The following is an 18190-nucleotide window of genomic DNA, read 5'->3' as shown; positions in this document are numbered from 1 at the left end:
AGTCTCCGAAACTATTACATTCCAAAAATAAATGTCACAGGAAAAAGAAAACACACTTAGGATATACATTTTTTAATCTTTGGCCTGTGTTTAAAAAGATGACATTAAACCTGCACTTTATTTATATTCTTTTCAAATTTTGTTTAGCTGTACAATAAAATAACAAATGTATCCATTTCAATATTTCATTCCCCAGATATATCAAAATCTTTATAGATGTAGATAAAGAACAGTATTAAAGCTCAAAAGTCCATTAAACTATACAAAATTGGAAACGAGCAAACGCGGACCTCCAAAACATCAGGAGTGGAGTCAAGTGCCATGAATGAGTGAGCATCCCCAATCTACAGGTCACACCCACTGTGTCAGTCAGCATTTGACTTAAGATAAATTGCATTTGCTGACAATGTCATTGTATCGATCACAGAAGTTAGGAATAAATGACTTTAAACGATTCTGCTGATAATCTTGTTTCATCTTCTTGCCTGGCAATAATTTACCTCGTTTTAGACACGCTCATACGATCTAAACCCCGTATGCGGGTGACGTAGGTATAAAGCTATATAAGTAAGTGAAGTTGACGATGGAAAAATAAAAATAAAAGTCATCTTATTCATAAAGTGGTTATTTGATAACCATTAATGTCTTGTGCACGTAAAATATCTCTATGGTATATTTCAAATCAACATAAGAAAAGAAATAACGATTATTAATTGACAATACGTCATTGATATCTAAATGTTGAGTTGAAGGCAACAGCAAGTGTTTTCTTCTTTTCACTTAAAAGAATTTGGACAAATTCTCCTTCACATGAATGCAAGTTGCTACCCATGGAAATTCAAAGACATTATTGGAAGACCTGGTCTCTAAAACCGCATAGATATTGTCAATTTGAAACTCACGCACCTGTTTTAATATCAACTTTAGTGTACGTTTGTGTACTATAAGAAAGTTTTTGAACAAAGTGATTAGGCATAGGCCAAATGACTAAGTAAATATACGATTTTTTTTTTAAAAAAGCAGTTGCCTATGACATCAAACAGCCTGAACTTTAACTTATCGTCGTGAATGCTCGTATTTAATGTTAAAAAAACGTACGTTTTTATGTTGTTGATTTTAGAAAAAAAATTGGAATTTCAAATTTTCTAACAATTCCTTGGAAATTTTAAATATCAACATCTGATTCACGTCACTTGTCGAATATATTTTACGCATCACAGTACTCCTGAAGTTTCTCCTTCACTACTATTAAAAGTTTAATGAGGAGTAAAGAAAGAGGTTTGGTAGAACATTCACTTGTTTTACTGAAACACTTGCCTTGATTTAATGGATATATATTGAAGATAAATGAAAATAAAACGTTTTTCATTTTTATTAAGTTTTGGATATTGCAGCATATAGATGTTAGTTATGCCCCCGTAAATCAAAACAATAGAAGAGTTTGCTCTAACGGTCGTCGTTTAATGAAATCAGAAAACATGTACCTTTGGTTATTTTTTTTTTAAAAAGGCGTTAGTTAGAAATCAAAATGGTTTTTTCAATGGTTTCCTTTTCTTACGTTTTTGTAAGATTTAATCTTATTCACAAATTAAAGACGATCTTTACAACAATCCATAACAAGTGAAGAAACAGGTTTCCAACTACATAAATGCAAAATATTTATTTGTCACCCCCACAATATGTCTCGAGTTACTGATCCCCATATTTAGGGATTTAAATTTGTTATAATGATTAGTTAGTGGAGTTGTGAAAGCTTATTTAAACAATTCAAAACATTATTTCAAGCACTTGGCTTTGTTTATTTTCTTCCGTTTGCACTGTTTTGAAGATTAATCATTTAGAATCGCTTTAGCAGAGATAAACGCGCCAAAATGAATGGATGGTTTAATTATGGAAGCAAAAATTCAAACTCACTTGTCATAAGTAAGAAGTGATGCAGGATTTTAACAACAAATCTTTTTTCACGCCTCTTTTGTGTTGAATTTTACTATAAATAAAGTAGTATATTAAAGCATGTTAGCCTTGATATGATGACTATTCAATGAACAAGAGGTAAGTGTTAGTGTTGTTAAATGAAGGATATGGAGATATCGAACAGTACTCAATATCAAAGTCCATAAAACAATACAAAACAGGAGCAGAGAAAACACGGACCTCCGAAACAGCAGAGGTGGGATCAGGTGCCATGGAGGAGTGAGCATCCTCTGCTAACCAGTCACACCTGCCGTATGCTCCTTGTCATGATCGGGAAATAACGGGAAAATCCGTCGTCCATTCAGTGTATAAATAATGGATTAACAATTAGTATGAAAAACGTCAATCAGCACTTGACTCAATGATAAAGTGTATTTGCTGACAAGGTCATTGTATCAACCAAAGAACTTACGAAAGGATGACTTTAAACGAAACTGCTGAAATTCTTTTTCATCAACTTGTTTGTTAATTATTTACCTCGTTTTAAAAATTCTTCATACGTAGGGCATGCTTTTGCGTATCGATCCAGCTGAGATATATAAACTCCGTATGCAGGTGATGAAGGTATATTGCTGCATAAGTAAGGAAAGTTGACGATAGAAAAGTGAAAGTCATCACGTTTATCATATAGCTTGGTTGTTAGACTACCATTAACGTCTTTTTCAAGTAAAATATCCAGATATGAAACAGATTTGTCAGACTCTGTGGTATCTTTTATCTCAAGCTCACCAGGATATATCATTTCGACGTAGGAATGGTAATTACCATTGTTAATTGACAATACGTCGTCGATATATCTAAATGTCGAATTGAAGGCCACAGCAAGTCTCTTTTTTCACGCATAAGAATTCGGAAAAATTCTGCTTCATATGAATACAAAAATAGGTCTGCTAATTACGGCGCGCAATTGGTAACCATGGGAATTCCAATAGATTGTTGGAATAGCTGGTCTCCAAAAACCACATAGATATTGTCAATCAGAAACTCAAGCATCTTTTTGATGTCATCTTCAAAGTACTTGTGTGTACAATCAGAGTGTGTTCCATTTTTTATTTAAAAAAAGCAGCTGTCAATGTTATCAAAAATCCAGGACATTTATTTATCGTAGGGAATGGTTGTGTATAACATTGAAAAGTCGGAAGTTTTTAAGCTGTTGATTTTGGAAAAATCTAGTGATTTCAAATTGTCCAGAATTTCTTTGGAATGTTTGAGTATCCACATATGATCCACACCACTTCTTGAATATATTGTTGCATTGTTACTCTTGAAGATTTTCATTGGGATTCTGCAATCCAAAATAAAGCCATACCAGATACATTAATTGTGATGCTTCTATTAAGATATGCAATTAAAAATATTTTGGAAAGGATAAAAGAACTTAAAAAATATTCCCCCTACGTACATTTGAAAGTGCGAACAAATATCAGGAGACATAGATACGAGTATAAGGTTTTATTGTATAAAAAAGTAGGGGGTCAAATTTCTATGGGGGTCATTTTTCAACGTGTGTGGAGAATTACTGGACTTGAATGTTTTTCTACAGTCGAAATATGACCCTACTTGTCGTGGAACATTGACCCGGGGTCGTTCTTCTAGGTAGAAAAATGACCCCCTTGTCAATATTCTACGGGGGTCACTTTTCGTCGTTACACCGACTTCGAATTCACTGGGGCTATGTTGCAACATTATACAGTTCAAGGTCAGATGGTCTAATAACCTACACTTGAAATATCTTAATACATTCATATTCTTTTCAGAACAGGTAGTTCATAATATCAGGGCAGAAAAGTTGATAAGATTTTGAATATAAATAAAGATCCCCATCAACATCGAAACAGTAAGCTTAATTTGCTAGGTAAAATTAGTAACATCATACAGATAAAATCAAACATCTTTGAGGTTAAATCTATAAATAGTTTAATTAGATGAAGGCCTCTAGGGAAATTACCACAGAGATAAGTACATGTATAAAAAATATATATAAAGGGATACATTTAAAACAATAAATCAACCTATGTTGTGTACACAGTGTTCGACATAGAATTTTTCCTTCTACTATTAAATAAGTGTTTACAGTCATGGCAAAGTGCATCCGCCCTGTTTCAGCAGACAAGTCTGTCATCGAGAGGTTTCATAAACCTAGTAAAATCAAAATCCACCATTTCGGAAGACAGGTTTCTATTTGTAAGTGCAATTGTTTTTATTGTGACATTTTCTCTCTCTAATAATTTTCTCAGAAGAAAAAATTTTGTAATTTTTCTCTATCCCCAGGTACATATGAATCTGAGAAAACGGAACACGAGACTCCAACTACATAAAACAAACAAACAAATTGGTGCAGATAAAGTTAATTTTAGCTTCTCTATTGTACTGAATTGACCAGAGTATTAAAGACATTGAACTTGATTCAGGAAAATCCCAAATTTACATAAAATGAGATCAAACTACAATTAATGATATGATAAGAACATCAGTAAATCTTCAGCGTTTTATCGTTGAATACAACATTAAACTGGTGGTTAAATAAGATTCTGGATAGTGATCGTTAACATTTTACTGATGGACCTATCTGACTACGTGATACTCAACAGCTTTCTTACAGGTTGGCAAAGGAATATTAACTTTAAACAAAATGCAAAGGAACATTTCTAAAATAAAAATGAAATGGGTAAGACAAAATCCTTTCAACATTGTATTAATATGTACACGGGGCAAAGAATGAGAGAGGAACAAAGAAAGAAACGAACAAACAGAACTGGACAACTTAGGACTCCAAAATATTGAATCTTAAAAAGGAATATTAAAAACTTTAAAAATCTCCGCTTACTGACTGGACAGAAAATGCTGACTGATGTTTTTCAAACTAATTGTTTGGACACTAATTATTTACACACTGAACTGTCGACGGATTTTCCGTTACTTCCCAATTTTGACATATGAAGCACACAGCGGGTGTGATCGGTCGGCAGCATTCCTCCATAAGACCTGACCCAAAGTCTGATGATTTGGAGGTCCGTGCTTGCTACTCTCCAAATTGTTACTGTTTAATGGACTTTTCAGCTTTAATAATGCTGTTGGTTATTTACGTACTAGTATATTTCACCAAGAGTGTATTTCATATTCTATATTTCTATAAACTCTGTAAATGTAAAATAAAAAGGATGGGTATTTCTGCAATGCATTCAAAAATGCAATCAATGTGTTGTGAAATTGTAGTTTTTGTCAGTTATTTTTGTATATAGCTGAAAAAAAAACGAACTTTAACATCTTTTAGGATGTCATATTAATAGAACGCACGTATTCCACTAGATATGAACTCTAAACACATTCTAAAGAGAGATGTTTCTGAAAATGAATGAATCCAAATCTGAAAATGAATCTGAATCGAAAACTGAGAAAAACATTAGAAGAAGAATATTTTCTTATCATAATATTAAGATGTTTGGTACATATATATAACAATAAGAGAAATAAATAGTACATGGTGTTTATATTTTTGTCATTGGGATTGTTATAGTTATATGTACGAAAGAAACAAGTAAAATTCTCTTGACTGCATAACAGAACATGTACCCTTTCAGTTCATGGAGAAGCCTGCTCGTAAAGTATTGTTTTTGTATTTTTCATTAGTTTATATTGTTTGTTCCCTGCATAAATCGTATTCTGGACCTTATTTTGTGTAAATGTATTCATACAAGTCATCTTATTTATATTTATACGTAATTGAAAATTATGTCCAATATTTTTTTTCTACAACCCCATGGCCATGCACTTAATTTGTCCAAAGTTTTCTGTCGTTGACATTAATATCAACAAGTTTCTAGTTTAAACGATTTCTTTAATTAATTTCTGGAAAAATTTTCTTGATTGGCATTGTTATAATGTGTAATAAAAAATCTTTAAAGTTGTTTCCCACATCGCAATGCTTTTGCCTGCCTCCTCTTTTCTTTATTGAGCAATTGAAAGCATTTCTCACTGGTAACGAAGATCTAGTGAGTTAAAAATACAATAATACAAAACTGGTAGGTTTCATATCATCATATAATTAATTTCGACGTCTTGAAATGAGAAGTAGATCATTAGCAATCAACGTGTCAAATTAGCTCCCCTCTCCCAATTATTTAGTCATTAAATTGTGTGTTATAAAGCAAATAAATATACACTTCTCACACAGCCCCCCCCCCCCTTTCGGGGATCACGTACCCACCGTATCTGTTCCAGGAGAATTAAAAAATCCCTTGACCATGGATAGGTTTATCACACCTGCCTATGGGAGTTTATTAACATGCCCCCTTCATCGCCCCCTAAGGAAAATTCCTGAATCACATGAAAACAAAGGTCTAACAATTGGTATGAAATATGATTGCTCTTCGGAAATTGTTGAGGCATGACTTCACCTATAGTAAAAGAGAAATAAACATATATATGATTATTGGCCCACATTTTATCAATAACATATAAAAATGTGAAAAATAACCATGTACTATTGTCATTAGACGTATGTAAGTGAAAATAACATGTTCATTGAATTGTATTGTGCCGTCGCTGAAATAATAATAACGTCATTTTAACGTCTCTTACTTTGAAACGACTAGGAAGTTTCTATTCTTCTTTTCCCGTCTTTTTTGTCCCCCATTTGAAAAGTGGGGGATATCAATTTGGGTCTGTCCGTCTGTCCGTCTTTCTGTCTCTCTGTAACACTTTCGTTTCCACACAATATCTCGAAAACCCTTTGAGCTTTTGCAATGAAATTTTGCATAGCAACTCCCTATGGACTAAAGAAGAACGCAATTGATCTTGAGGTCAAAGTACAAAGTCATAAATTTACAAATTCTGTCTGTTATAACACTTTCCTTTCCGTGCGATATCTCGAGAACTTTTTGAGCTTTTTCTATGAAATTTTACATAACAACTAAGGTAGACCCATATTAATTTTGAGGTCAAAAGGTCAAAGTTCAAGGTTGTAGATTTATACATTCTGTCTGTGTGTAACACTATCGTTTCCGGGTGATAATTTAAGAAGATTTTGACATTTTGCAATCTAATTTTATACCAAAACTCCCTAGGACCTCTCTCACCCCTCTCAAAGTGTCCCATCCCGTTTTTTTATTAGTATTTATTGTATTACATGTCGCTATTTTTAGCACAGGGGCATGAGGAGAGTTATTACGTATAATACAGGTTTCTCGGCGTACTTTATATTCTTATTACATTTATTAGAACTGTTTAATAAAGGCTAAATTAGACACCATTTATTGTGTAAAATTTTGACAATATCGAACGTGAAAATAAACATGTATGTGACTTCGTGTTTGCATATAATTTACGAAATTTGAAAGCGGTCCCGTGGTCTAGTGGTATGTCTCTCGCTTCATTGGACCAATTTTTAGAAAATGGATTAGTATATTTTATACAGATATTTACAGCAGTGTAAAGGGTAATGGATTTTTAACCAAATATTTTCCGATTAAAAACTCTGTGAGACAAGGTTGTCCTATTTCTGCATTATTGTTTGTATTGTCATCAGAACCTTTAAGTTGTTATATAAAATTATTACAAGCATTGTAGAAATTCCTATACCAATCTCTAATGAACGTGCATTGATGTTTCAACATGCTGATGACACAACTCTGGCAACATGTGAGAAGAAATCTATTTTTGAAATTTTGAAAATGTTTGATTTATATGGAAAAGCTTCTGGTGCAAAAATTAACAAACAAAAATCTGAAGTAATGTGTATTGGAACTGCAAAGTTATTAGAGCATGAAAAAGATTTACTATGTATTTCAGAAACAAATGTAATAAAAATTTTAGGCATATATTTTGGAAAGAGCAAACAGGAATGTGAAAACCTAAATTGGAGAGATAAAGTGCAGAAAATAAAACAATTATTAAATTTTTGGAGATTAAGAAAGTTAACAATTCAAGGAAGAGCAGTAGTTATAAATAAATTATTTATGTCAAAATTGTGGTATTTTTTGAGTGTAATATCAATGCTTAAATGGGCAATAGAAAGTATTCAAAGGGAATGTACAAACTTTTTATGGAATTATGGTAAACATTTAGTCTCCTACAAAACAATAATTGGAGAAAAAAGAGAGAAGGTGGTTTGAATGTTATTGATATATATGTTGAAATGTTAGCCTTCTGACTGAAGACATTAGCAAAATATATGTGCAATGAAAAATATTTTTTTGGAAGTTAACAGGTCGATATTTTTTGTCAAAAATTTGTGGTTTGAGAGCCGGGTTTGAATTATTTTTATTAAAATTTAAAAAGAAATATCTTCAGTTTCTTCCTCAGTGTTATAAGGAGATGATGGATGCAGGGTATGCAATAGAAGATAGTATAGAATACAAGAAGGGTAATAATAATATTTATGATTATTGTTTATTTTGTAATCCACAAATTGTTACTAATAGTAAGATGTTGAAATGGGATCATTTTATCAGATCAGGTATTTCGCATGTAAACGACATTACTTATGAGGTTATACCTGGTTTTCTACCTGTTTCTTGTATTATAGAAATTATTTAAGAGGAGAATCCTGATATAGATGTCAAAACTATCAAAGAAAATTATATATGTTTGAAATCAGTTATTCCAGATGAATAGAGAAAATATGTGTGTGAAACTGAATATACAAGAAATAATTTTGTGTCTGATTTTTGTATCAAAGATCAAAATGTTGTATTCAATTCCTGTACTGTACGGATATTTTATAGATTACTTATTGTAAAGCTTTTTTTACACCCTGTTTCAGATCAATTCTGGTGTAATAAATTTCAAATGGTTGATCAAAATGACATAAAACAAAAATGGTTGATTTTATGGGAACCATTAAAACCGCCAGACATTATTGAAATAGACTTGAAAGTCTTTCATAATATTATTTTTACGAATGAAAAATTATTTAAAATTAGGAAGATAGAGTCTTAAGTTTTTGCTGTTTGTGGATTAGGTACTGAGGATATTTTCATCTTTTTTTAGAATGTAAAGAACTCCAAGATTTTAAGAAGAATTTTGTTATTTATCATCTAGAATCGTTCTTGAAAGACTGTAAAAATAGTGTATATAATACCTTGAAATTTGAAATTGTTTTTCTAAATGGTTTTACAATGAAACTCAAACATGTTAATTTTTTTCTTTCTGAATTTTTTTCTTTCAATGTGTAGAATTTCAATCTACAAAAGAAGACAAATATAATTACAAAGTGGCAAACTTATTGATGTTACAAAATTGTGCAATATATATATTGAGACATTATATTTCATATTATTTTAATTATTTGTGCATTGATGAAAACAGAAAACGAATATTTTATGAAAAGTTTTTGAACAGAAATCATATTGTGAAAGAAACTGAAGACATACTTTTATTTATTTTTTAAACAAACTTATGTGATTTTTATTTTCCATTTTAATATTGTTCTAACTTAATTGTTATAAGTGTATGCAAATTAAGATGAATATATCAATTTAAAAAAATGTCTCTCGCTTCACATGTGAGAGGTCCTAGGTACGAATCATGAACGATTCATCTTTTTTTCCGAATTTTTTTTTACAAAATGATAGTATTCAGCATGTGAAATGAAAAAAAATATGAGGTATGGCTTGTACAAACTCATGAAATCATCATATTCCATATAAATCCTATATACACATAATAAAGAATAAGCAATGAAATCTTTATATCCATATTGGATTTATTTGCTTCAGTATACATGTATACATTTAATAATTCTACAAACTCAGTCAGGGGGATCCGAACCCCCCCCCCCACCCCCATCCCCCGATCTGCGCATTGTTTACTTTTTCCCTAAGCGGGGGACACAAATTCACTGAATTAGCTTGTTATCTTTGAACTTGTTTCAGATGTATTTTAAATACATGTATATTTCAAATTACTGTTTAAAAATAATACCACTGGGTATATCTGAAACTAATCTATTTCCTTATTTCTGTAGTAATAGTTGACAATCACCTACATATAATGGGCATGTCTCCCAAATGATTTCATCCTCTAAAGCTTGCTGTGAGTAATATTTATTTTTAAAAAGGATAAGTATCAAACAAAAGCAAATTCTATTTTGGTGAGTCATGAATTCAAGGAAATCAAACAAGAGAAAATAATACCACTTATGTTATAATTCTCACTTCTTTTAAAAATCAATATATAATTAGCATTAGATCACTCATATTTAAAGAAAGAAACAGAGAGGAAATTCCGCAACCATAATAGATATAAAGGGAGTCGAGAGTTACATAACATGTATTTGATTAAAATTATACTGATTTATTTGGAATTACTGTAAATTGATATTTATATGGTAAGTCATAAATTTTTCAACTGGTCATGGTTCATTATGATATTTCCTTTATACGCGTTTTAGTAAAGGAGAGATGGTTTTAAATGACACTTTAGAAAAAAGATGTTAAAGTCATGTCTGAATTTAATAAATAACGCGGTGTTTCCACATTTCTCGACATATTTCAATTTAATTGCTAAAAATTAAATCACTTTATTAGAGAGGCCCATATTTGGGGTTACTGGGTCATTAGTATTTCCCTGTTCTATCAACTTTTGGTATTTTAGCCTAACCCTTGGGACTTCCTTTTCCGTTAGAGAACCAAGGAAAGCAGAAGCATCCTGCATCTCAAGTTGTAAATTTGTTTATTTTTTATACTGTGTTAAAAAATTCCCACCCACCCTTTATGTAATGTACGAATATATATAAATAAATGTCTGTTTGGTGTCATTTTGCTGCTGCCTATTTTTCTTATGACTTTTTATAGCCTCTATTAATTCATGCCTTTGTAAATATTTTCCCCCATATTTTTCTTGCATATGTTTATCTTGCTTAAATTCTCTACTTTGCCCTACAAGATCAATACCTAACAAAATGTGTCATCATGGGGCACTGTCATGGCTGTATGGCTGTAACCTTCGATCGTTGTTGCTATATCCATCTGTTACTGTACCAACATCAATGAAGTTACAATTCCTAAGATTCGTTCCATAATCTGTCGCTGGACTTAAATAGTGATTTGTATGTTTAGTTAGTATCTGGCCCCAGGGCTCACTATTGCCTTGCATTTAAATGATTTTCGTACGATTCCCGATTTGTATATAATGGATGGAATAAGACAACGCAATCTTTAGCTGAAATTAAATAGGGTTATATTTAGTGAACATCTGTTTCCAGGGCTTGCTACATTACAACTGTACATAATTATTTTCAATATGTGTGAAATTTCAATTTGCTTATTTGTGTCAGACTGGATGAAACATTTGCAATGTATTATTTGCCAGTGAGTTGTTTAACAGATTCATTTGTATATTTGCCTATTTCATATTCATTTCTATATTTGCCTATTTCTTTTGGATTTTCATTCACTTGCATTTGCCATTTGCTATTTGGGTTGCCAAAATCGCCCAATGTATTTGGGTCGGTAACCTTGGTTATGATTGTAACCACTAACTAACTGTGATTGCTTATAACTGAAAATTGTAGTGCTGCCATGGCCATTACTCGCCATTAAACTTTAAGAAATTTATATTTGTGTGGTTTTCTCTAATAATATCATAACATTTCGTGTCATGCAAATGATAGTGGTTAATTAATTAATTAAGCATTGTAGACATTTCCGTATCATAAAAGACATTTTGTCTAAAGTTGTAAAGTAATTAACATATAATTTTTTCATAGAATACTGTTCTTCGAAGCTGTGTCCCCAGAAGAATTAAATCTTCACAATGCTAATTATAGGTTACAAATCAATAGAAAAATTCGTTTAAAAATGAACATGTACAATACACTTGTAAAGATTAAAAAATGCCTTATTAGGATGTAAAAGTGAATTTAAAGTAATCAACTCTCTCTCTCTCTCTCTCTCTCTCTCTCTCTCTCTCTCTCTCTCTCTCTCTCTCTCTCTCTCTCTCTCTTTTCAGTTTGGATAAGTTCTTTCGTTTACATTGTTTTGAATTTATGGTTTTTTTTTTATATTTCAATTGATTCGATACTCAAGGGCATGCTCATTCTAAAACGAGGTAAATTACTGAAAAACAAGTTTATGAAACAAAAATATCAGCAGTCTTGTTAAAAGACATTATTCATAAGTTCTATGGTCGAAACAATAACCTTGTCAGGAAAAAACATTTTATCATTTAGTCAAATTCTGACTGACGTTTTTCATACTGATTGTTAGGCCATTATTTATACATCAAATCATCAAATAGTCGACGAATTTTTCCGCTATTACACAATCATGGCAAGGATCACATGACGGGTGTGACCGGGTGGCGGGGGATATCCACTCCTCCATAGTAACCAAGGCAACCTCTAATGCTTTGGGGGTCTGTGTATGCTCTGCTCCAATTTTGTATTGTTAAATTGACTTTGGAGCTTTAAAACTGTTATTTACATAGATTTCATTCGAATAATATTGATACCTTTTTTTAAAATCAGGCATGGAAAATTAAGTAGATACTTCTGATCATCTAGCAGGTGATATAAAAAACAACCTACTTTCAATTACGTTTTACCCTTTATATCCCAACCCAAATAAATCAACAGATAAACGTACAGATGAAATATTATGGAGGGTTTTGCTTTTATTTTCTACTGGGATATCAATCTACTTTCGGAACTAAATAATGTAACTTTTTACAAAATCGACTTTGTTATCAAGTTTAACAATCACTCCAAAATATAAACATATGTATGTTTAAAGGTATATAAAGGGAATCCTATGGCTCTATTGTGTCCAAAGATAATACAATATCATTCAAAGTTATATCTACTGTATTTGAGGAGCTGATAAAATAACTTATAGTGTCTATAATGACACAAGTAAGTACATGTATATAAATGTTTAGCGGAAACTTTTTTGTTAATTTAATTCTTTAATTGTACAGTTGTGGGCAAAAAATAAGAATATATATAAAAATTTCTTTTTTTATTGTATTAAACATGTTAAGTATTGCCAGAAACAGATAGGTTTGACTTACTTAAAAGCATGCATCATTTTAATTTCTTCAGGTATGGCAAAGTGTATCCGCCCTGTGTCAGCAGACACATCCGCAATGGAAAGATTTCACTTCCAGAGATGATAGGATAAATCACTTGGGGAGACAGATTTCAATAAGTAAGTATAGTCCATTTTTCAATATTGAATTTAGAACAGCAGGATTTGGCATTTCTTTATCTCTTTATCGTATTTTTGTAGATCCCTGTGTGAATGAGAAACAAGACGTGGAGTACAAAAGAATCATAGCACATGAAAATAAAAATATGCGGGGAAAAAGACTAGTTGTTGCCTGAAATACTGGCGATAAACTTTTAATACAATGATAAAATTTCAGAAATAAGAATCAACTTCATGTAGCTAAAGTAAAAAAAAATAGTGTGTAACTGAACTCGCTTGATGACGCTTAAATTTAACAAGGAAGTCGAGGAATTATTTCTAGATTACGATGACATATTTTACGTATTGGAAAAAATGACAAGAAAAACAGAAGAAGCACGTCTCTAGAATGTCTTCATAAATCTGGTGTTGATTAGGGAAAACAACCATCCAAATAATAACCTGACACTGAATTCAATTATATATTTATTAATATGTACTATGTCATATGCCGAGTACAACGTTCATTTTATAGAATCAAATGTAGGTTTTATAAATTTTTATTATATTTGTTGCCCGCGTGGCAAAGTGGTTATTCATATTCTTTACACTTAGGATTACGTGGTGAAGGGTTTGCTTTAGGGGTTACGGTTAGCCCTGTAGGGCTAGGTTTGGGGGGGAGTCTATATTTACATGTACATGATTAAAAAATCAATTTTTTTACGTGTCGCCTGCGGAGCAGAGCAGCACTAAGGGATCTCAGTCGCGAAGTGAAGAGTTGATCCTTACGTCGCAGGTTCCAATCCCACTGTGTGACGTGGAGACCGTATAAACCGAGGTACCGTGTCCAGTAGGTGCTGGCACGAAAACAAAGCCCTCAATGACCTTGAGTGCCGAATAAAGGACAAAATTTGCAGCTTTCCGCCGGCAAGTGGTGGCGCCTCCAATGTGAGTGAAAAATTCCCCAGAAGAACGTTAAACAATATACAATCCATCAATCTATGTAAACATTGTATTGCGTGAAAATATCATTTGTACTCCTCTCTGTGATAGTTGCGCTTTCATTCTAAAAGTTACAATTGGTAGTTTTATTGCAATTTTACAGTATGAAATAAAATAAAATTACCTGATCAAATATCGTATTTTTATATACAAAGGAAGATTAAAAAAAGAAACATTTAAAAAATAACATAATGAGTTAGGATATCGCATAACCAGCGTTGCCTTTGTCACGATGGCTATTTCAATCCCTTTGACGTAATATGTACAATTTAAAGGAAATAATAAGAGATAAATGTTTTTATTACATTAAGATAGGATATTAAATTATAAGGCATAAACTAACAAAATGTGTTTGTGAAACACTGACGCCCCTGCATGGCAGCTTATGGCGAGGGTTGAATTCTCTCAAATGTCAAACTCAAAAAAATTAAAGGTCAAGGAAAAATGGCTAAAAGTGTTTGCACCCAAAGGAAAGTCTTGTTACAAGGAACACATCTGCAAAATATGAAAGCCCTAGTAATAACTTTTTTAAAATTAAGACTAAGGTTAAAGTTTTTAAAAAAGTGGGTCAAACTCTTAGGTCAAGGTCAAAAGGTCAAAAATGTTTATTCCAGCTGAAAGGTCTTTTCACAATAAATACACGTATGTATGAAAGCCCTGGCTCAACATGTTCGAAAGTATAGCCATGGTTATAGCATGGTATTTTTTAAAAGTAGGTCAAACTCCAAGGTCAAGGGAGAGGTCAAATGTGGTGGTACAGAAGGAAAGGTCTTGTCACAAGGAATGCACCCGTTAAATGTGAAAGCCATAGCTCCACCCTCTAAATAGTTATAGGGTAAGCAAAAGACAGACAGAAAACAGACAAACAAACAAGCAATCAGGACAAACACAATATATCCCCGGGATCTTTCGATCTTGGGACATGAAAATAATACCCGAATATGCGTCACATTAATATCAATTTATCTAATGCATTATCGTTCTTCTCGATCCATATTTATAAGGGGGTGAGCAAATTACAAAAAGTTATTTCCTTTCACTTTCTTGTGGAATATCAAATAGGAAGAGACGTAGGAGCCCACACACTTCCTCGTGGCTTATGTCAAAAATAAGGAACACATTACACAATACTGCAGTATTGATCTCTATTTAAACCGAAATCGAAACTAGAATGATGTCAGGTTTTACGTCATTCTATGACAAATTTCTTAATAAATGACCTTGTATTTATTAAAATGATGTATTTTTTGTGTATATGTAGTACAAAATATTTTTTCCTTTTTAAAATCAAATGTAAATAAGTTGTTTATGTATACCTTCTGTTCTTTTTAAACCAGATTGTTATTAAAGGTTTTGTGTTACGAGCATATTTTACCTTTTATAGCACAATGAGCATAATTTAAATAGCCCAGTGGTTTTTGATTGTTCATGAGTATTTGAATAAATATGGAGAGATTAATATTTTAAAAGTTCTTAATAAGCAAAAACTAGATTTAAAAAAAGAAATTGGAAGGCATGTATATATGTTTATCAGTTTCAGGATTGGAACGGTTTACTTTGTTTTAAGGTAGGTCACTCGTCAGCTTTCAGGAAAAGTTCACGCAGAACCTCTTACTTCAAAAATATTTATCAAAACTTAATTTTTATAACATATTTGATTTTAACAATGTTAATGTTTTAACATTCAGCGAAAAAACTGCTCAAAAAGCTACAGAGAATCAAGATTTGTGAGGGACTCTTTTTTGAGGTGGAAGGATATTTAGCAGATAATTCTGCAAATCTGCACATTTATTAAATTACTATCTTGGAACTTTAGCCTCTCATACCTTTACTCGGAGAAAATTGTTCGTTATGATATTGCTAGGAATATTTAATATAGGTGTAAATTTATATTTTGAGAACAAGTTTTACACCTTCCTTCAACAAACTTTGCCAAAAAATGAAGATATGTCAAATAAGTCAATATAAAATCTACACCATTTTTTGCCTGAAAATCACATATTTTGACCAATATTTCAAAATTAACATCACTGACCCCAAATTTTTCTTTCATTATTTGAAAGTACTCGATACTTGTGACTGATCAGCACTTAAGTTGTAAAAAGCTTGATTTAAGAAAATGTTTTATTGCCTATTTAGTTTTTTAATATCCCAAAATATGTTACTTTTTAGTGCAAAAAGGGTCACATAATAATTTACGCGCAATAATTTGCAAGATTTTTCAATGATAATTATTATTCAAAATATTTTACGTAAAATAATATCTTATTTTTTGCCATGGTTACATCTAATAAAATATAATTAAGGTTTAACTCATTAACCAAAGAGTTAAAATTTAAGTGGAAAAATGTCAACTTCATTGTACCGTAGATCAGTAAGATGAACACTGACCCCCTTTTTTCCCTGCGATTTTGAGTCACTCTATATGAGTGCTTATCCAAAATATACTTGTTAATAAATCCTTGATTTAAAATTTCACGAGTGACATACCTTAATTATTTATAAATAGTAATGTAAGTGTGTAAGTTTGTTTTGCCTTTTTTCACCATACTACACTAATATAAATACATATCAATTGCAAATGGAAAAAGCCAGAGAAATAACACACATTTTTAAAACAACCATTTCAAAAATACATCTACACATTTCATTATTTAAAAAAAATGTACCTGTATGCAAATTTATAACGCCTGCTTATTAGAAAAAAAAATAATACTAGTATCATCTACCCTCTGAACTTGTAAAAAAATATATACTATTTTACATGATAACAAGTTCCCCTTAGTAGGAAATATTCTAGTGTGAACACATACAGTTCTTAAATGGAGAAGTCCTAAACATGAAACCCTTTCTATCCGTCTATTTTTATTTATTTATTTTTTGGTATATAGCGCTTACAGTCAAAGACATTAAAATTCTGCACAAGCACTCACAACTATTACGTTACCCCGTCCCTAAAATCATTGCACTGTAGTGTTCATTGGCGTGTGAATCCATTTTTGGATGTAGCATAAAATGGTGGGTTTTCTTTTTACAGAATGGTAACGTTACCGATATAGAAAAAGACTTTCTCTATGAATATCTTTAATATAACAAAGGACTGGCTGTAAATTTTAACTCAAAGAAAGGGAATTTTTAATGGTCTAATTGCTCAGTTTAAAGCATAATATGTTTTTTTAAAAATTATATTGCATATCTAAAATTTAAAACAATTGCATATTTCGTGTGAATCGATTTATATATTGACGGCGGAAATCTCCTTCTACCCACTCAATACAATGTTAGGGCTCAGGTGTGATTGACAGGTGTTACCGCTATACAGGGACGCTTACTCCTCTCAGGCACCTAATCCAAACTTTGGAATTTAAAAGAGGCCATGTTTTATTCCATCTGTACATATTTGTATTTTCTATGGATTTTTGAGATTGATCGTTTTAGTTATCTTCAGTTTTACACGATAGCCAAAATGTCTTTAATGAAAATAAATGTTATTTTTAACCGAGGCTTGAAATTAAGGAAGTAAAATTACATCGCTTTCTGGATCATCTCAAAATCTATAATCATTGATTTTAGATTTAACTTACTAAGTACGTAAAGGGAAGTCCAATATCAAGTCAAATAAATATAAAGAAAGCTGTTTATTGTAATTATTACTTACTCCAGCAGTCACGTTATAGCAAATAAATTGGTAAGTTAAAATACCTCTTTGTAAAAGTAATTGGTAAGTTAAAATACCTCTTTGTAAAAGTAATGGTTATGACAATAAATGTAAACGTGTTAAGGTATTAATGGTAAGAACTAAGAATGTACGAGTATATCCTATTTTATAACTAGGATGAGTAACGAACAAATTGTAACATTAAAACGATAAAAACATATGTATATATTAGTATTTTTTATGGATTTTTGAGATTGATCGTTTAAGTTATCTTCAGTTTTACACGATAGCCAAAATGTCTTTAATGAAAATAAATGTTATTTTTAACCGAGGCTTGAAATTAAGGAAGTAAAATTACATCCGTCTCCTACAAACACGATCTTTCTGGATCATCTCAAAATCTATAATCATTGATTTTAGATTTAACTTA

General features: G+C 31.5%; 1 long non-coding RNA gene across 1 annotated transcript; it reads left to right on the top strand.

Annotated features, from left to right (window-relative positions):
* The first annotated feature begins 3998 nt into the window (after positions 1–3998).
* Positions 3999–4669, top strand: LOC134260100 (uncharacterized). The gene is made up of 2 exons (XR_009990475.1): positions 3999–4158; positions 4246–4669. It is a non-coding gene; the product is annotated as an uncharacterized LOC134260100 (long non-coding RNA).
* The last annotated feature ends 13521 nt before the right edge of the window (positions 4670–18190 follow it).

Source organism: Saccostrea cucullata, unplaced genomic scaffold (genome assembly GCF_032062105.1).
Source record: "Saccostrea cucullata isolate Sc308-1 unplaced genomic scaffold, CSIRO_AGI_Scuc_v1 ctg3958, whole genome shotgun sequence".
In the NCBI taxonomy this organism is placed as follows: Eukaryota; Metazoa; Mollusca; class Bivalvia; order Ostreida; family Ostreidae; genus Saccostrea; species Saccostrea cuccullata.
The sequence above is the reverse complement of the archived record's forward strand: the minus strand, read 5'-3'. Positions and strand labels throughout refer to the sequence as shown.